We start from the raw sequence: 22,594 nt of genomic DNA on the forward strand, positions 1-22,594 counted from the left end.
GAGACATATTTTATGGTGTCTACAAGAGTACAAAACCATCCTTAACATATCCTTTTACAACACAACGTGGTCTCATTTCTATATAAACATGCACGAAGAAACTTTGGAAAGCGAATAAAAACTATTAGGTTGTCCAAAAATAAATGTCAGAATTCTCACAATGACATTTAGAAACTAAATATTGAGTAACTCATGGTTGGTTGGTTTAATCCAACGTTTGTTGCTTACAAGGTGTCTTAATTGTCCACTGATTCATCTCTACTCGGAGTAAGTTTCACATCCCCAAGGCAGCATGGACAAGGAGGACTTTCATGTGATTTCTCTACGACTTCAAACTTAGACGAAAAGCTTCTGAAACTACATACAATATCAACCAAACATTCAGCTATGGATTTGTTAGTGAACGTACAGTTCAGCGTTGGTTCCAAAGGTTTCAACATAGAGATGAAAGTCGTGGAAAGAAGCCATCCTTAGATGAAAATACATTATTGGAAGCAGTTGAGACAGACCCTCGCACAAAAGTATGTAAGCTTGTAGAAAAGCTAGGCACAAGATAATCAAGCATTGCCAACTACCTAACTGCAACTGGTAAGACGAAAAATCGGATAAATGATTTCCGTACGAGCTGACTGAAGATCAACAAAATCGGTGTCATGAGACCTGTCAAGGATGACGCTCCAAAGATTGAACGAATTTGGAATCGAGGTTCTGCTATGCACTTTATTCTCCAGACTTTTCTACTACAGATTTTCATTTTTTTTCAAGCACTTTTGACAACTTTTGGAAGAATAAACGGTTTCAGAACCGTGCAGCTGCAGTGAAAGCTTTCATGGAGTTCATTGACCATAGAAACTCTGATTTCTACAGCATGGGCACAAACAGCATCGTTACACGTTGGCAAAAGTGTGTTGAAGCAAAGGTGCTTACCTTGATTAAAGCATGTTTTACAACGCTGATTTATACTTATCCAAACTTCGAAGTTAAAAAACGACATTTATTTCTGGACAACCTAATACCAAGATTTCTGAGAGACGGCATTTGTCACTCCATCTCAAAAGATACTTGTGATCTAATATAGTTACCAACATGCTATAAATTACTTTGTGAAAAAACAAGTAACAGAATTAACAGATAAGCCAGGTGTTGTAAACCTCGCTGCGTGATATACACGGATAGACCATTGCAGACGTAATACCTGCACATCTCTTATTATACGGCTATTCATCTTATTATACGGCTATTCAACCCTCTTTTTACCTTACACGTATACATGACGTACCATGTTACAACTCATAATTTAACATTAATAAGAAAAACAAGAACAAAGATCGGTGGTGTTGAGAATTTTACTAGGGTTGTGGTTTGAAAGATATACGAACGAAATGTTAACAGGTTCTTACCATTGTATGCTTTACTCAACTATTAAGCTCGGAATTTCTGAAGTCCTTTAAACGTTGGTGTTATAAAAAGGTTGTCTGGTCGGGTTCATTCCAGAAATTTATAACTGAACTGCCTACAGAAAATTACTTGCTAAAAGACTCTTTGGACATACCACCAATCCAATGATATATATGTTTATCTTATATAACTGCACAGACGTAACAGTTGAAAATTGATTTTATCAGTGCTATAACAGTCCACTAATATCTTTTAGCAAAACAGACAACTGTTACAAATTTGTCTGAAATACTCTGATATATCTTCCCTCGTTTAAATCTGAAATACTTTGTTAATTGTTTTCCTTATTTACATATGAAATACTCTGATATCTCTTCCCCCATTTAGAATCTAGGATATTGTAATTGCGTAGAAATTCGAAACATGCAACGCGAATATCCAGTCACGTGCTAAGATTACGTTGAAAAGTAATATTTTGCGGAGTAAAATTTGAGTTGTTTTTGAGCGTGTGTTCCATTTCGTCAAGATTTGGCTTCAGTCTGTGCGTTTCATATTGAAAACAAAAACGACCGATTTCTATTTCCCAATTTTGCTTAAACATTTGATCACAGGAGCTTGTTTGGTGTAGCATGCATGCACGTGCGCAGTTCTCACGTGAAACCACGTACCTTGTATTATTACAACAGAGTAAAGCAAACGAAGGTTAGTACATGTCGTTGGTAGGAGGATCGTCTTGTTTGTTTGATAAAGCAGTTCTGATTCCTTGCGTTAAGCTTACTGGAGATTTAAAATCTTGTCTGAGTCAACAGTCACAATACAGGTAGGGATATTTAAAATCAGTTACCAGATAATACTTCTAGCGGCAGGATTTCAAATGGTTCTAAGCGTTAGTTGTTAACATTACAACTATCAGACATCTTAACATTACGTTTCAGTTACCGTAATACCAGTAGAAAGAAAAATATCGCTAGACATTTACCAAAATAGCGTACATATCATCTCGATATAAATATTAATAGTAGGATACTTACTGTTATGATTTATCACTTTTTCGAAACGGGTTTTGTTTTAGCATATATGACATTTGTAATTATTACTGAAGACAACACCTCTAACATGGTGTCTAAGCAATTAGTACGTGTTTCCGGAATGTTATCAAAAATATTGAATAAGTAAAGCAGTATAATTTCAAGAATACAGAATAAGGAATAAGAAGTCAGAAATTGAAAACATAAAATACGTGTTGTAAAACGTAACTGAACAATGGGTGCTTGAAAAGAGCTTATTAGAAGCAGCCTACGTAAGAGTGACAAACACATAAGAAAACGATGAAAATAGCAAAATTAGAGAGCGAAAGAAAAATATTTAGTTTACTGAAACTAGGTAACCATTTAAGTAAACATTTGGAAGAAGTTAAAAAAAGGTATTTAATAAATTAGAAGTTTTATATTAATCTGAAAAGATCACTGAATAAGGAAAGAAAAAATAATACAATTTCCAACTATATGAAATAAATTAGAATACATATTGAGAGTTGTGGTTGGTATTAATCAAGTTAATCGGGAAGCAAAGAAATAAATAGACAAGATGAAAAATAAATATCTTTGATATAGAAAATTGTTTTCGAATTTCGCACGAAGCTACGCGAGGGCTATTTGCGCTAACTGTCCCTAATCTACCAGTGTAAGACTAGATGGAAGGCAGCTAGTTATCACCACGCACCGTCAGCTCTTGGGCTACTCTTTTACCAACGAATAGTGGGATTGACCGTCACATTATAACGCCCCATGGCTGAAAGGGTGAGTATGTTTAGTGTGTCGAGGATTCGAATCCGCGACCCTTAGGTAACGAGTGGAGCGCCTTAACCACCTAGCCATGACGGGTTGTTGTAGGAAATATAGAATGGTGACAAGAAATACAATTAGTTATTGAAAATGATGAAGTATTTAAAACCTGAGCTAGAATTGTGCTAAATAAAGGTAGGAAAGAATATATAATAGAAGTGGAATAGATAAGTTTGTATTTATAGATTTTAAATAGAATAATTTTGTGCATTGGAAGATACAGACAGTAATCTTAAGAATAAAAGAATTTCAGGTAGAGGAAGCAACAAGAATATATATGGTTAATAAAATAAGGAAAGTTCTTGTTGTGTACACCGACCATTTTATGTTGTATATTTCTTTCTTGAAGAGAACCCCCTTGACGTCGGCAGATGTAACTGTCAGTGCCAGTCCTGATAATGGCTCACTTTCATGTTGACCTTGACGTCCACATGAGCCTATTTTCATGTTGACAAGGTACCACTTTCATATTACCACTGCAATGTACAAGAGCACAATTTCATGGTTGCAATGACATCTACAAGGGTACACTTTCCTGGTGATACTGATACTTACGTTGGTCTTGTGCTGTATCGTTGATAATGTTATGATGGGTGGTAGTTATAAGACGAACAGTCTAAGGGGATTATGATTCTTAGGACATCGACGTGAACGTTCTTTCAATGGTCCTAGAAGGAAGATGACCTAGACTTTAGGAGTGAATTTTGAAAGAGAAAAGGAAGGCAGAAATATTTTGGAGAAACAATGAAAGGAATCCAGCTATCTGCAGAATATTGTATTAGAAGAAATATAGTATATTGTTGTTTTAACAAAACTACACAATGGTCGATGCATACTGAGAAATGGAGCTTCTAGTTTTAAAACTGCAAGTCCGTAAAATTATCCCTGACCAATTGGGGGGCAGTAAAAAAGGAATAAACTTGTTAAAGTGATAAAGAAAGAAAGAATAAAATGGAAGTAAAGAAAAAGGATGAATTACAAGAACATTTAAAGAAGTGTAAGAGGAGAGAGAATCTTGAGGATAAGGAAGGATGTGGTGAATGTAAGAATGGAAAAAGAGAAGTGAATGTTTGAGAAAACAAATTATAAAGAATAGTAAAACAAAAGTGTAATAACAACTATATGTATATATAATAATGAGAAAACGAAGTTTATTGAAGCAGCTAAAAATGATTTAATAGCTATTAGGTTTGGTTTGAATTTTGCCAAAAGCTACACGAGGACTATCTGCACTAGCCGTTCCTAATTTAGCAGTGTAAGACTAAAGGAAAGGGAGCTAGTCAACACCATGCTTGATGTGACGGGGATTCAAACCCGCGACCCTCGGATTACGAGTCGAGTGCCTTAACCACTTGGCCATGCCAGGCTCAGTTACTAGAGCAGGATGAAAATTAGATATTAGTGAAAGGTTTTCATGCAATGAAGGAAGAAAATACAGGAATAGATCCGCCACAATGAAAAACTAGATAAACTAAGGTGCCAACAGCAAAAACTAAATAAACTAAAGTGCAAACAACAGAAAACTAGATAAAGTAAGGTGTCAATAACAAAAAAGACGCCTACACAACGAACCATCGCCCAACCTCATAATTAACAGATCCGACCGAAAATTAAACAATTCACAGATACATCTGCTTAACAAAGGACTCAAATTTCCAGTAACACCTAGAAATGTAACATCCGTCGAAATGGAAGCCTGTGTGGAAGCCCTAACTAGAAGACTGGTGATCCATTCAACACAAACCGAAAATACCAACAAAACAACGGAAAACAACCACCACATCAATTCCATCGAAAACCAACAACCTGTATTTCCAGATAGAACTGAAAACATTTATCTTCCCTCAAACCAGTATCTTAAACAACTTTTTCAAAGAATTATCACACAAAACCATCAACACAATTTCACAGAAAGGAAAATTAAAAAACAACCTCACACGGAAAGTTATTAATTTAGAAACAACCTGACACGAGACAATATAATCAAAATTCTAAAATAGCAGATAAAGACAATGCTATAGTTATAATAAACACAAATGACTACATCCAAGAAATGAATAGCATCTTATCAGATACAAACAAATTTAAATCAATACACTCAAAATCCAACAAAAACACATGAAAACAAAATAAACAAAATACTACTACAAATGAAAAAAACAAACCCAACACAATCTCAGAAAATATTTATTCTTACTTACGGAATACCGACTCACGTACACCATAACTATACAGCACATCCAAACCTCACAAGCCTGATTGTCTACTACGACCCATAATGTCCACCTATGGATCATTCAACCATAACCTTTGTAAATACACAGCGTGGGTATTTACTAAATATGTAACATCAGTCGGCTCCTTTTTCAAAGACTCTTTTAACTTTAAATATATTCTTAATCAACTAAATCATAAAGCCTTATGGTCAGTTTTCATGTAATCTCCCTCTTCATAGAAGTCCCAACTACCTAAGCCTACAAGATAGCTTTAGAACTTTATATCCAAGACCCCAACCCATTGATACGCATCCCCAGCAGCCAATTAGCAACCCTTATAAAATTCACTACCACCAAAACTAACTTTATGCTCAATAACCAAAACTGCCTACAAATAAATGGCCTAAGTATGGGGAATCCCATATCACCAGTTCTAGCCAACATGTTTATAACACAGATTGAATCTCAAGCGCTCAATTCAGCCTTACACCCACCACTATACAGGTATAGGTATGCGGATGGATTCACATCTACAGAACACACACTTAGTTTTTTCAATCATGTTAACTCGATGCACCCCAACATTAAGTTCACCTGTGAACAGGAAAAAACTAACCAAATAGCATTTCTTAACCTCAAGATCACTAGAACTGATACACAATTCAGAATAGAAATCCACAAAAAATAACCCATACTGGATTATACATTCTCTGGGACTCAGCACATGAAACAAAACAAAACTCAATATATTAAGAAACCAAATAAATACAGCCACAAAACTATGTTAACCTGATAAAATTAACGATGAAATCAATAAAATAAAACAACGCTTCATCAACATCAACAAATTTCCTCAAAAAAACAGTAGAAAAAATTACACGCACACACTTAGACCACAATAAACAACAATGAATCCAAAGATACAACAAACTATAAAACCTTACACTGCTGCATACCATATGTTCCCGACATCAGCAAACAAGTAACCAACATTTGGAAAAGAAAAACAACACAAACTTGTAGCAAAACACAACATTCCAGTAAACACCAAATTTATTACAAAACCAAAGTCCATACTATGTAAGAACTACTCTGACAAACACCACACCAACATAATAAAATACAATGCAACAACTGCCACGACTTCTGTATTGGAGTAATAAGCAGAAAAAAATGGAAACCAGATTCAAATAACACAAAAAACGCCTTCGCACGTTTCTCAACACTACAGATCAAATAAACACAATAGAAAACATTCTGATATTAAGTAGTGAAACAAATGTAAACAAAGGCGAAATCAAAGAAGCCCTAATTATACAATTAAACCCAAAATTAAACCAATGGAAAGGAACACCTTGCACCCCGCTAGTCCAGCGGTATGTATCCGGATATATAACGCTAAAATCAGGTGTTTGATTCCCCTCGGTGGGCTGAGAAATTGTCCTCCAGGTTGGGGGTTGTGCAGTAGGCTAACCTACTCACTTGAAAAACAGCCTGTTACAAAAACCGCAGTGTTTGCGGCTCTATGTTCCTTCTGGAATTTAGTGGAATTATTATTATATATTAAAGGAACATCTTTATATCTGTATTTATTAATCACCTAACATACACTGCAACAATTTTTTATGGGTTTCTCGTCATCAACAATTATTTATTTGATTTTTATTCATCTGTACATTTTTTTCACTGCTCTTTACTGTGTACTTACAGTAAAATCTATTTATGCACGTGTTAGTTGTATAGTTTAATAAATAAAATTCAAATTAGGGGTTTGTTAGGAATTAAGTACAAAGCTACCCAACGGACTATCTGTGCTCTGCCCACCACGGGTATCGAAACCCACTTTTTACCGGTGTGAGTCCGCAAACATACCACTGTGCCATTATGGGGAGACAAGGAACAAAAATAGACCGATCATCAAACGACATAGCAATCAGAACTCGTAACCAAACATACTCACCCTTTCAACCATAGGAGGGTTATAATGATACAATTAATGACAATAGCCGTTGTTAAAGAGTAGATCAAACGTAGGCGAAGTAGGATTTTAATTAGCTGTCTTCCCTCTTGTCTGGCCTGGCACGACTCGATTCGTAATTCGAGGGTCGCGGGTTCGAATCCCCGTAACACCAAACATGCTCGCCCTTTCAGCTGTGGAGGCGTTATAAAGTGACGGTCAATCCCACTATTCTTTGGTAAAAGAGTAGCCCAAGAGTTGGCGGTGGGTAGTGATGACCAGCTGCCTGCCCTCTAGTCTTACACTGCTAAATTAGAGACGGCTAGCGTAGATAACCCTCGTGTAGCTTTGCGCGAAATTCAAACCCAACCAACTTCAAAATTAAGGTCAGCTTTCACAATTATCTGTAGAGAAACTTTGAAAACTCAACAAAAGAAAAATTATTTTTGAATTCATTCATATTATGCATAGGTTTAATAGACGTGTAGTAAAATCCTGAACACCTCTAAATACGACATTCATAAGACCATTTGTAGCCGTGGTTGAAATCACGAAAATAACAATGCTAGTAAATATACCTTAAATTGCCGAATTTTGTTTCCCAAGCTACGTGTCCGCCCATCCTCATAAAAATAGATGTCGTGTTTTAAGAATTATTTGAATAATGTAGGTTTTAACCAGTAATTTATTTTCTTAATTAAATACTTTTGTTATTTACCATCAGCACCACAACCACACTTGAAGAAGATCGTTTTAAAATATGGTAACAACGAAAATTAAAACTTGTTTAACTGATATTTATTTATTTTATTTTTTGTGTGTCTATTTATTTTGGAGGTAGGTGGCGCAGTTTGAAGTGTCTTAATTACAGCACTTTATTATCCAGAACTTCTGCAGTTTTCAGTTTTGAACAGTAACAAGAGTAATATAAGCTATGATTAGCGTTAAAGCAATTTAGGATATCTTTATGTGTGACCTTTATTACATAAATGTAATCGTGAGAGTTTAAGTTTCACAGTTGCGCATGCACTTGACTTGCTTATTATAATAATTATTAGACCAATACAATTATCTTATACCCCAGTACTGATTAAATATTAAATATTAAATTAAATACTTTACAACATACAGTATGAAATATTAAAATTACAGGGAGGAAATTCTTTACTTTAGAACGGAGAAAAGTTATGCCCTGAATTAAGATATCCAGACCTACCAGGGATGTTTACCAGGGACGAGCTTCGTGTTACTGATCAACATCGAGCTATTATCTCTACTATTTGTTCTTGTCAGATAATAAAAACGTTGTGTTTTATAGATTAGGTTAGATAATCTCAGCGTTTTTGATAATCGATTACACTGATTAAATTATCACCCAATTTTGATTACAATGCCATTAATGGCTCATCTCAGAAATAACAGTAGGCCCGGCATGGCCAAGCGTGTTAAGGCGTGCGACTCGTAATCTGAGGGTCGCGGGTTCGCGCCAAACATGCTCGCCCTTTCAGCCGTGGGGGCATTATAATGTGACGGTCAATCCCACTATTCGTTGGTAAAAGAGTAGCGCAAGAGTTGGCGGTGGGTGGTGATGACTAGCTGCCTTCCCTCTATCCTTACACTGCTAAATTAGAGATGGCTAGCACAGATAGTCCTCGTGCAGCTTTGCGCGAAATTCAATACAAACGAAACCTGGCTTCCCACCCCTTCTCTACTCTGCTCTATAGTTCCTTTGTTATGTGTAGTTCAAATTTACGATCACAGTGACCTTATTTTCCACTTATTCATATTTATGGTTTTGATTTTCCACGTTTTTCGAATTCATGTATCATGAATGTGATATTTAGAACTTTAGTATAACCTCATTTCACTTGTCTCTACAAAACTAGTAAAAGTTGGATGACTTAGAAGGTAAATACTAATTTTGTTTTTGAATTTCGCACAAAGCTACACGAGAGTTATTTGCGCTAGCCGTCTCTAATTTAGCAGTGTAAGGATAGAGGGAAGGCAGCTAGTCATCACCACCCACCGCCAACTCTTGAACTACTCTTTTACCAACGAATAGTGGGATTAACCGTAACATAATAACGCCCCCACGGCTGAAAGGGCGAGCATATTTGGTGCTACTGGGATTCGAACCTGCGACCCTCGGATTACGAGTCAAACGCCTTAACACACTTGGCCATGCCGGGTCATTAAAATGGTGACCCGGACATGACAGTAAATAATAATAATATTATTATGGATAATAATAATTGTTAATAATTGTTGGATAAGGAAATCTGATGCGTTTCATTGGAATTAATATACATTAAGGTGTTGAAAAAAAACATTTTTAAACATGTGGAGAGTATTGTTTTCATTTTATATGATACGAGCTGAAACGAGTGTATTTAATTTTTGACAAATCCAGTCAAGTTGATTCACTTACAATACATGCAGTTTGTGTTTAAGTTGGGTAGCCTGCTGACTGATCGTCCGTATTAAGTTTTGTACTGTGAAAATCTTACGTAATCATGAATAACTACGTGTTTCTATAAGCACGAGATCACTAATAACAACAGCTATGTTAGCATAAAACAATGACGTAGAACATTTGTTCCACCTGTTTTCTAAGAACTGCCATGTAACGCACGAGATGTGGTAACTCAATAAACAGGTGTAAGGAAGAACTGTGTTGAACACGTGTAAACATCATGAGGTGACTGTAGGAACGAACTATAACACATTCATGCTTTTAGTCGTTGAAAATAAAACGACCTAGTGGGTTTTACGTTATAACAGTTGAAAATATACGTTCACCTTCCTTGTAAGGCTCTTTATTTAATATTGTAAACCCAAGTAAGTGTATCGATTACATCAAGCTAGTAATCTTCTCTTGTTATGTGTTAAATAACTATCTCAGTCATTTCAAGAGTGAAAGTGCAGGTTGTTACATTAACACTTCAGTTGGCGGCAGGTGTAATTAGCCTTGGAAGGGTTAACCTCAACAAATGAACTGTCCTTCGCAAGTATAATAAGCCTTGGAAGGGTTAACCTCCACAAATGAACTGTCCTTCGCAAGTGTAATAAGCCTTGGAAGGGTTAACCTCCACAAATGAACTGTCCTTCGCAAGTGTAATAAGCCTTGGAAGGGTTAACCTCCACAAATGAACTGTCCTTCGCAAGTGTAATAAGCCTTGGAAGGGTTAACCTCCACAAATGAACTGTCCTTCGCAAGTGTAATAAGCCTTGTAAGGGTTAACCTCCACAAATGAACTGTCCTTCGCAGGGTATTATTCTTATGAAAAGAGAAAGAGAGGAGGTGGAGATAGGGGATGTTGGTTACTGAGGGTTTTTTTTATATAAGATATCTCACTGATTCTTCCAAATAATGCACGCACTCTCCAACACACACGACAGAATAGCCTATCCCCCAAAAAATAAAACAACTTAAAAATTTCACCTGTTTCAGTTACACAAAAGTTGTACTAACAATAAAGATACTTGTACCCTAAGGGTAGTACTACAGACCAGTAGGAAAGAAAATTATATTTTACAATAAAACGTATTTATTTTATTGTACAGGGCGGCCCGTAAGTCCCTACCCATCCATATGTTATTATGTTATATGCAGTTACGCATGTATTATAAACTTGTTTCTTTTTTCTCAGAGAAATATGGCCGATGTAAGCTCATTTACACTTGAAGAACGTATTGTGACAAGTACGCATAATATTATGCAGCGAGAATGAGGGACAGCACACAGATACACTGGATACATAAGATATATGGATTGGGAGGGACTTACGGGCCACCATGTGCAGTACAGCCATACTGTATTCTCATTCAGTTTAGGTTTAGATATTTAGTGGAGCCCTATCGTTAAACACTTATCCATGTGTGTGCGTGTGTTTTTATAGCAAAGTCACATAGGGTTATCTGCTAAGCCCACCGATGGGAATCGAACCCCTGATTTTAGCGTTATAAATCCATAGACCTACCGCTGTACTAGCGGGGGCCTGCTTATCCATTGTCTTTGATATAAATACTAATTAAACATTTGGATCCCAGATTTATTGTTTTTCTGTTACTTGTAATTAACAATATTTATTTTTAACTGTAATTATTATTACAGACCTTTTAGCAGGTTTTCTGGAATTAGTTATTACATACCTGTTAAGTCTAAAACATGTTTAGGTAATTCATCAGCTAATCTTCTAGTCAAGGTATTACTATCATACAGACAGACACATCACATAATGAGATCGTTCCGATTTAGTAAGATGATAATCATGCCTTTTGTAATGAAGTCCCTACTAATTCCTTACGATAGATTTTTTAAATATTCTTCCATGATGTAGAAAGATTCAACTATGGCCGAATTCAGAGAAATAGATGAAAGTAAACAACCTTGGATTTCAAGCTATATAATTCTATGGGCTTCTTCCAGCTTGAACGATAACAAAGACAAAATCAATATTATTCGTTTCTAGTGTACTCCATGCTCTGTTGAAGATTATACATGACAGAGGTCCAGATTGTGTCTTTCAAGCCAACGCAGATCCTTTCAAAGTAATCTCTTAATCGAAATCCTATATTATCCAGTGTACAATGCGCTTGCTATGAGTAAATAAAATAAATACACTCTTTAATATATATATATATATACACGTGTGTGTGTGTGTGTTTCATTACCGTTATCAGTTAAGGTTATGAAATTGTTAACATAGTGGATCATGTCTAAGGTAATAGCACCCAAGTACGTTAGAGATATCCCATCTGTCAAAGACAATCCAAACGCTGATATTAACGTAGTTAATCATCATGGAAAGTCAAATATATGTATTAAGATAAATACAGGGTGGCCCGTAAGTCCCTACCCATCAATATATATTATTGTATCCAGGGTGTCACCAGTATTCTTGCGCTCATGTACCCACGTACTTGTCACAGTACGCTCTTCAAGTGTAAATGGGCTTACATCGGCCATATTTCTCTGAAAAAAAGAAACAAATTTATAATACATGCGTAACTGAATATAACATAATAACATATGGATGGGTAGAGACTTACGGGCCACCCTGTATTTATACCAACACAGTTTCAGCTTCTATTTCCTTTCACTGTTACTGTAATCAGTTGTTTTTTTTTTTCTTTAAATAATCACGAGAACCAGAAAATAATTTACTGTATTTGGGTTGAAAATGAGATAAATGTTACCTGGAAGGAGTTCGTTCTTGTGTATACGTCGTTATACATAACAGTGTTCATATTTTTTATTATACTTCTATATACGGTAGGAAAGCATCTAAATGCGCATAGCTATTATAAAAGTAATTAAGTTATTCTTATGCCAAAGAATATGAGATGAACGCAAAGACGAGTGGTAAGCTTGAAACAAGTTGACGCATACCGAATTTTCGTAGATGATTTCACGTAAAATTTGATATCAATTATAAACAAATTAACTAAATTTATGTGTAATTTGAAACACCTATATCAGGTACATAGCTAAAAGACTAAGTGCCAAAATCAGGCTCATACATAAAACGATGCAAATAATTCTATACACGCAAATGAGGCTTGTATCTAAAAAACTAACTGTAATTTTAGACGCCTCAGTTAGGCACATACCTCAAATGGTAAGTGTAATTTGAAACGCCAAATTCAGGCTTACAACTGTATAATTACAGACACCTAAACCAGACTCATGACTAAAAAGCTAATTGTATTTTAGCAGGGTCGTAGATCCTGGGGGGGGGGGATGGAGGTTATACATCCCCCCTTCATTTTAGGTGGGGGGTATGGTGCATACAATCATCCCCCTCTACAGTTTGGTCTGTTGTATTGTTTTACTGCATCACAGGCCTACAAATTGTGTGTTTGTTCTTGTGTTCTCGTGTTCTTACCAATCAAATTATATAATTAGGCCTACATGTAGGCTTTTTCAGGCGCCGAAATGTACATCTTTAATATAACCGTGCTTCTAAGCTTTTCGATCTAAGCGATAGTTCGTAAGTATCAGTCAGTAGGCCTAAGTATACATGCAAGTATCGTGGCAACAAGATTACTCTGTGACTGCATGTTTACAGCTTTCAGGTTCACGTAATCAGAGATTACCAATTTGCAAATTGAACAGTCCACATAAGTGGTTGTAAAAATCTCCCCCCCCCCCATCGGGTGTAAAAAATCTACGCCCCTGATTTTTAGGCACCTAAATCAAGCTCATATTTATTATAACAAACATTTACTTGTCTTTCTTACCAAGTCGTGTTTGTTGTCAAAGTTAAACTTGTTGCTAGTCTAGCTAACTAAATAACACCTTTAAATCTTACACAGCATTCTCGTGTTAGTTTGTTAATCTTACTAATATTTTTTTTTACCAAGATACAAATACATAGATAGGTATTTAAATATTCGAATACTTTAACTTTTACTTAGCATAATTCTTGCTTTAGACCGCAGTTTTTTTTTTCCTTGCAGTCCAATCTCACCGTGTACCTCTAATTATACACACTGCTCAAGGTCAAAACTTTGCATTTTACCTTGGCCATAATTCTCTATAATTTAAGGTACACTATACTCAAGTATAAGGAAAGTTAAATGCACGTGCACGAAGGAAACTTCATGGTTGGAAAACGTCACGTAATGTACATGCGCAGTGCTGAAGCTTAATGTTCTTGATAAGTCGAGTTGATAACACGTATGTTCCACTTATCAAAGGTATTGTAACTTATATTTGAAATTGCTTTGCATCATGTAAATCTCGTGTTGGACTGGCAAACAATGTGTATCGAAATTCTTACCGTTTGTTCTATTTATTCTAGTTGAGGTTTTGTATACGACAACAACACAGTGTGTCTCAAAACGGCTGGTATGGATATTAACATCTTCTTTGTTAACTTAAAGATGACCTAGGAAGGTAGAAACATTGTTCTCTCCTTATCAATAAGCTCCCCAGTGGCTCAGCAGAATGTCTGTGGACTTAAAACACTAAAAACCGGGTTTCGATACCCGTGGTGGACAGAGCACGGATAGCCCATTGTGTAGCTTTGTGCTTAATTCACAACAACAACAACCTTATTAATAAAAGTGTTAATACCCATACCAGCCGTTCTGAGATATATTTTTATTTCAAGTGGGTTTCTCGTCATGAAGAATAGTCTGTCTATTTCGTAACACCCACGACAAACTCAACATTGGACGAATGCTTAATTCTAAGTGGGAAAGGGTGGATGCAGATTACTGAGAGAGAGGAGGAGGTTCCACCTATTGAGAAAATTGAAATTATGAACAATCTAATAAATTCGTATATGAAATTCAGTTTTGGTGAATCTGTTTGTAGTTGAGCACAAATATACCTCACAATGGGCAATCTGTCCTCTGCCCACTACGGATATCTAAGCCCAATCGCTGTGGCACTGGAGAGCAGTTTTAGTGGCAATTATCATGAAATAAATAATAAAGGAGAATTAGTATATGCATTATATCTAGAAAGGAATTTTGACTGAAAGTTTTCTATTTTTAGTATAGTTTCAGTTAATTGTAATTTATAAACAGTCATTCATGAGAAAATTTCAGGTTTAGGCTGGAAGACTCAACGCTAAGAATCGAAATATATTTACTTCAGAAGTGATTTTATGTATTTATTATTTAGGTTTTTAGATAAAATTGAAGCTATAAAATTAATTGGCCTGGCAAGCGTGTTAAGGCGTGCGACTCGTAATCTGAGGGTCGCGGGTTCGCATACCCGTCGCGCCAAACATGTTCGCCCCTTCAGCCGTGGGGGCGTTATAATGTGACGGTCAATCCCATTATTCGTTGGTAAAAGAGTAGTCCAAGAGTTGGCGGTGGGTGGTGATGACTAGCTGCCTTCCCTCTAGTATTAAACTGCCAAATCAGGGACGGCTAGCGCAGATAGCTCTTGAGTAGCATTGTGCGAAATTCAAATAAAAATAAAATTAAAAAATAAAATTAATTACATTCAACAGCATATTTATCATTTATAATATACATTAAAATTACGATATATAAGCGGATATAACTAAGAATATTGATTAGCGTGTAATCCAGATTCTGATATAAAATTACGATAGTGCATACTTTATTCAACTGAAACTTCTCACACATTTGTTTTTGAATTTCGCTCAAAGATACACGAGGGCTACACGTCACGTTATAACGTCCCCATAACTAAAAGAACGAGCATGTTTAGTGCGACGGGTTTCGAACCTGCGCCCCTTGGATTAGGAGTTGAGCGCCTTAACCACCTGGCCATGCCAGGCCACTCTCTCGCTCACTTATAAAGAAAATGTAATAAGGGAAATAAAAGTTGATGCTTTTTCAGAAGCATATTATTCTAGCATCCATATAATTAAGTTATTAAAAATTAATCAGCGATGTCGAGAAAACCCACTTGTAGAGAAATTGTTCGCTCTTCTACGTAAAATACTTTCACAACCCAAACGAGCCGTTTTTGCATATATATTATTAAAAATTAAATATTTTGACTTAAACTTTTCAACGTTTATTACTAGCGAGATAAAAGCGTATTTACTTAAAATCCAGAAAGGTACCTCAGATTAAAAAGCGAACGAAACAAGCTAAACTGTATGAAAAACTCTAATGAACTTTCGGGTATCATGTAAACATTTTCTGCAAATTTGATCTGAATCATTTTTGTAACAGTCGGGAAGGTATGTTTAGACTGATTAGCTTATGAGTTTGTTTTTTTATTAAATATTTGGTAGTGAGCAGAAATAATCTGAGTGGAAGGACTAGTGAATTTCCTTAACTATCAATAAATACAGCTTACAATAACGTTAATGAATAGTTTAAAATAATCAGGTTTTAACGTTATTCTGAAATATTCTAATCATCACGCTCGTAACGGCTATTATCACGTACAGGGTGGCCCGTAAGTCCATACCCATCCATATGTTATTATGTTATATTCAATAATACTAATGATGAGTTGAAGGCAGCTGTTACCGCGGCATTTGGAACAATAACCTTTGCTATGTTGAGGAAAATGTCTCACAGAACATAGCGTCGCATAATATTATGCAGCGAGAATGAGGGACAGCACACAGATACACTGGATACATAAGATATATGAATGGGTAGGGACTTACGGACCACCCTGTAGAGAAAAATCAGTTTGGTCGACTTACAGAAACATATGATTTATAAAATACGACGTTTCGAAAGAAAATAAAACCTTTGATCAGATTATCATAAAAGTTTCATGCAGTGCCTGAATAACACAGTTATAGGGTTTATTTATATTCAATTTTATGTGAAAGATTTATATAATCTCTGATGTCATTTTGTCTTCGTTTGTTCCTCTTGCCCATCTGTTCCATGCCAACCACTTGTATGAAAACTCAGTTTGTAGCTGAACCATGAGAGGACGTAGTTTTTTACTCACTACGAATATCATATCATAAATAAAATTATAATTCTTTTTCATAAATTATTTACTTATCTTAGAAAAATTATGAACGAGTTATGATAAACTAAATTATTGGATGTAGCGCAGTCTGAAGGCAACACGTTTGTATTTACAGTATACAGTTTTTGCAATAACCGCGACTTTTAATTGAAAATGATTTAATTCTGTTGGAAAGATTGTTGCTAAAAGTATTTCATCTAACATTAAGGTTTGATATTACTTTAGTACATTATAATAATCAATAGTGTAAACTGATGAATTTATAAGGCCACCTATGGGACAGCGGTAAGTCTACGGACTTACAACCTTAAAATCTAGGGTCCGATGGAAACAGCAGATGGCTCTCAAGTGAAAACAAAACGAGATCACGTGATTGTACCAAGTATTGTAATGGTATTTTACATTTGTGGTTCTGGTGGTGTTTGTTTTGAATTTCGCGCAAAGCTACTCGAGGGCTATCTGCGCTAGCCGTCCCTAATTTAGCAGTGTAAGACTAGAGGGAGGCAGCTATTTATCACCACCCTCAGCCAACTCTTGGGCTACTCTTTTACTATCGAATAGTGGGATTGATCGTCACATTATGACACTCCCACGGCTGGGAGGGCGAGAATGTTTGGTGCGACCGGAATTCGAACCCGCGACTCTCGGATTACGAGTCGAATGCCTTAACACGCTTGGCCATGCCGGGCCCTTGTGGTTCTGGAGGTTAGGCTTTCTGTGGTATAGATCGTTAGGACAGACAGCGTTTAAATATAGGCTTTGTATTTATTAGATTGGTTTAATTGTTTCAGAATTGTTGTGTGTGGCCTCACAAAGGCCAATTTGCATGTGAATAATCATCTCTACTTTTGAGCTGCTAGTCAGACAGAAGGCATTTAGTCAAGAAACTATGCAGCGAATTAACTTTGTTATTCTTGTTTGACCGAATAGTGACGTAAGAAAGCCACTGTTATTGGCCAGATGAGGGATTTGAAATCACGTTCCCCATACAGCAAATAAAGCGTCATACCAAGCCTAACATAGAAATAACTTTAGTTTGTTTGTTGTGTGTCGGTCCCGGCATGGGCAGGTTGGTTAAGATGTTCGACTCGTAATCTGAGGGTCGTAGGTTCGAATCCCCGTCGTACCAAACATGCTCGCCCTTTCAGCCTTTAGCTGCCTTCTCTTTAGGCTTACACTGCTAAATTAGGGACGGCTAGCGCAGATAGCTCTCGTGTAGCTTTGCGCTAAATTCCAAACACACCAAAGCACTGTTGTTAAGCATCCACAGCCCCAAAGTGCGGTGTGCGTTTTTGCGGCAATAAGCCGTGATTTACAGTCTGAGCATCTAACCTGTTTTAGCCTGTAAAACAAAGGCTAAACGAAAACTAATTAGAAAAACATTGAAGTTACTTTTTGATCCTTCTCTCAAAAGCAAGAAATGCAGACGAACTTAACAGAAAAAGTATTCTAGTATCCGATCAGTAACGTCATATCCGGTTCTTGAAGTTTTTCAATACCACCAGTTGAAACACTTACACAGTAAAATTTATCTGTTAAGTAGCGCATTGTCATTATCTGAGAAACTGTTGTGATTAGTCGTTATATGCGCTGATTTCAACATCATTAGGTACAGTTGGTTAAGAACTATTGTACTATATGACATGAGAAAAAGTCAAAGGAAATAGGCTTAAGATCAGATGGTTTCTGTTAAGTATATTCCATGCTTCAACTAGTTTTCTTATGCCGATTACTGCAATGATTGAGCGTGGTTTATATAACAGTGACCTTCTTTGTGGACTCATCCCACTAGAAATAGGGTTTCGACACTCCAGATTGTCTATTGTGAGGCTTTGTGCTTAATTCTAAACAAATAAAACAACTGATCATTTATTTAATTTAAGTCAAGCAATTTTACTTTCAGTAAAGCATATATTTTAAAATGTTTGGTAATTATTTTCGCCACTATTATTGGCTTATTCTATTACATACAACGAATACTTTATGGAATTTTAGTTTAGGCATAACTTAGTAACAATGATAAGTAGTTGAAAAATTACCCTCAGCTCTGACTGTTTATTCAAAAATCTTGGATTCTTTCCAATTTTGAGACATTGAAGCACCGCCCAGTCACACCAGTTCTCTAGACCTTGATCAAAGCGATTTACATAAAATTTATTAGGCTAATAGTGAGGAATTGAACATGAACATTAACTCGTAGATGTGTCATAGAGAAAAAAATATATCTTAATTCATATACTATCTTTTAATAGAGTGGTGTGTATGAATGAAATGTAATAGTGGGAGTCATCATTTTAATGAAGTCACTTTGAATCTGACGTAAAATAATCAGAAATTAATTACAATTAATCTTGAAGACGAAAGGTGAAAGACTTTCGAAACTTCGTGTAGCTCGGCATGGCCAAGCGTGTTAAGGCGTTCGATTCGAAATTCGAGGGTCGCGGGTTCGACTCCCGCTCGCACCAAACATGCTCGCCATTTCAGCCGTGGGGGCGTTATAATTTGACGGTCCATCTCATTATTCGCTGGTAAAAGAGTAGCCCAAGAGCTGCCTTCCCTCTAGTATTACACTGCTAAATTAGGGACGGCTAGCGCAGATAGCGCTCGTGTAGCTTTGCGCGAAATTCAAAAAACAAACAAACAAAACGTCGTCCTCTACACTTCTATTTCCACAACAGGCAGTTGTCGTCCATTCTACGAAGTTTCATCATGAATACTCTGCCTAAACGATCTATCAAAGAATAATTTTTTTTCCTTCCAGGTTGACTACATAATTAATTATTGAATATTTCCTGCACACTTTATTTAGTGTGTTGTACGCGCAGGGCAGGTTGCTGTTTATGTTTTTACATAAAATTCTTGTATAACAAACGTAAAATACGAAAAGTGATGTAACTATATAGAGTTTCAGATATTATTACGTAATTCGAGCAATTAAAAGAAATTAGTTGGTCTCGTGTAGTATTTGCATATCTCTGCTAGCTATTATTCAGATTATAAGTTTTCTTTCTTCTTTTTTTATAGGTGGCAGGCAACCGGGTTTCGATACCCGTAGTAAGCAGAGCATAGATAGCTCCTTGTGTGGCTTTGTGCGTAATTAAAAATGAACAAATTTAAGCTCCGGAAATTATTTCATGTCTGATATTTCATTATGAAAGCTTCAGTTAATAGTACTGCTGCAACTGTTTATAAGTAGCGAATATTAGGCTTATTTCATAGATTATATACAGTTTTATTTTAAATGTTTGTTTTCAGTGAAAAGCTACACAATTGGCTACGTACGCTCTATCCACCGCAGGGACTTGAGTCCCAGATGTTTAGCTCTATAACTCTATAAGTTCCTATATTTACCGCTGACGCACCGGAGGGTTGGGATTTTAATACACTGAATTTATGTCTTTAGAACTTTGACGTTATGCCAAGGTAAATAAGCATTGCTAACTAAGACAGATTCAGGCCCGGCCTGGCCACGTGAGTAAAAAGACAGATTAAAAAGAAAATTAACTGAGATACTTTGGTAGTGGTGTTGAATATTTTCCTTCAAGTTATTACAGTATAAGTTGGAAAATGAAGTATAGGAGTAGGGATGACATTAATTTTGGCCATAAAACGATTTTCGGTATGGAGTAACCACAGACTAAAAATCTGTTGTTATCTGAAATAATCGGTTGGGCACTCACGTTATTAATCACGATGCTTAATCAGCTGAGAAGGCCTAAATACATAGAGAAATGAAATAACGTTATTTAACCAACAAAATTAAATAGGAAAAATAAAAACCGTAGATCAGCATGATGTGTATATTAGCATGTTGTGTAAATTAGCATGATGTTTAGATTAGCATGATATGTAGATTAGCATGATGTGATCCTATGATTTACGAGTCGCATCTTGTTTGTCTTTACTACATTGTTTTTCATTTGAGTTAAGACAAAATGTGTTTGTTTTCTCCCCTTAACTATTATCAGCGATGTTAGACTCCTTCTGTCTGCATTTTAACTTTCTCTATTTAGCACAGATTAAATTATTTAAATTTTAACTCGAATTCTTTTATTTTTCCACTGTGGGTTTTGTTCGTTTAAATTACAGTTTAAGCAGAATTGAATAAGGTATTCTGTAAACTTCGTTCCTCGTAGATGCGTGTTATGATTACTTAATACACAGCTAGGGGGCTTAATGATTGATGCTAAAGGATACATTGATATACTTATTAACTCTGTACACTTCATCATGTTGTACTAGACTTTCTCATAACACCACAGTTGCTTGTAGCCTTTTGCTCTTTTCTCAAACTTAATTACACAAAGCTTGTTTCTGTTTCTATTAATTTACCTTCCCAGCATGCATCCTCTTTATGGGTTATGTGGTAGCCATGGCAACGCCGTTTAGTGAACGATTAGAGAGAGATTCACTAGTTAAAGGTGGCAGGTTTTGTCGTAAAGAATCCTGTTGCGTTGATTTCTGAAGACATAAGTCTAAAACTACCTAGGACGAGATTAAATAGGTTTGTGGTTTATGGAGAACTCCTTTATAGAGGAGATATATAAATTATTCATTAGCTTCGAAGCTGTTCAAGGTTTTTCTTCTCAATTAATAGGTTACGAGTTTGACCTGAGGCAAGAATGTTTGGTAAAGTCAAATGTTTTTTCTAAATGCGAGACTTTCTTATTTGTTTGCTGTTTCTAGAACCTAAGTTGAATTAAACGAATGCGTTCTAATTCTACGCTAAACGTGTTTTTTTGTCGTTTTTAAATCCCATTAATATTTTAGAATTGTACATATTTCTTGTGGAATAAGTAAAACTCTGAACGTGTTTTCTGAAAGACTGACCTTAAGATAAACGTATTTGTAATTTTTAAGACGAAAAATAAGCCGATTGCTAATAATAATTTGAATTATTGGGAGACATCATATTGAAACTCTAACCAGAGTGGCAGTAACTTAGGTTATGTAAGATGTGATAAGTCATTGTATTTAAAACACATGTATTATCTCAAATTATTGAATGGTGTAATGATTTCTATGTTGGAACGTTTTGGTGATAAAAGTATGTATGTTCATTTACTTACTGTACTTATGGTAAGATATGTTCATAAACTCAATGCTGATATTAATTTAGGAAAGACAATTGTAAGCTTTAACGGAAACTAAAGTTGATTTTTATTTTCTATTATAATTTGCTGAAGGTGCTAAACCTTATTCTGAGTATAAGCAATGTTTGCTTGGCTATCTGCGCTAGCCGTTTCTAATTATTATCTCTCAGGCTACTGCTGTCAGAACCAATAACGGAGTTGACCGAAACTCTTGTAACGCACCTACGACTCCAGAGTGCAACGCGCGTTTTTTGTTGTTGTTTTTTTACGGTAAGACGATACGAACGAAAAACCTCAGCTCTCCGCCCCAGTGGAACAGCAGTATGATTGCAGTCTTACACTGCCAGAAACAGACTTTCGATACTTGTGGTGGGCAGATCAGAGATAGCTCATAATGTGGCCCGGCATGGTCAAGCGTGTTAAGGCGTGCGACTCGTAATCTGAGGGTCGCAAGTTCGCATCCCGGTCGCGCCAAACGTGCTCGCCCTTTCAGCCGTGGGGGCGTTATAATGTGACGGTCAATCCCACTCTTCGTTGGTAAAAGAGTAGCCCAAGAGTTGGCGGTGGGTGATGATGACTAGCTGCCTTCCCTCTAGTCTTACACTGCTAAATTAGGGACGGCTAGCGCACATAGCCCTCGAGTAGCTTTGTGC

The 22,594-nt window shown here is 36.2% G+C and overlaps 1 protein-coding gene across 3 annotated transcripts in view; it reads left to right on the plus strand.

Annotated features, from left to right (window-relative positions):
• The first annotated feature begins 2,069 nt into the window (after positions 1 to 2,069).
• LOC143229905 (putative 3',5'-cyclic phosphodiesterase pde-5) overlaps positions 2,070 to 22,594 on the plus strand; it is a 120,896-nt gene continuing 100,371 nt past the window's right edge. For 2 of the 3 annotated variants that reach the window (XM_076462771.1, XM_076462773.1), the window contains exon 1: positions 2,070 to 2,218. The gene's annotated coding sequence lies outside the window, so the exon portion shown is untranslated. Of the gene's footprint in view, positions 2,219 to 21,261; positions 21,353 to 22,594 lie in introns of those variants that run through there. The other variant, XM_076462772.1, reaches the window with a different exon arrangement.

The sequence above is a fragment of the Tachypleus tridentatus genome, chromosome 10 (genome assembly GCF_004210375.1).
Source record: "Tachypleus tridentatus isolate NWPU-2018 chromosome 10, ASM421037v1, whole genome shotgun sequence".
Taxonomy (NCBI): Eukaryota; Metazoa; Arthropoda; class Merostomata; order Xiphosura; family Limulidae; genus Tachypleus; species Tachypleus tridentatus.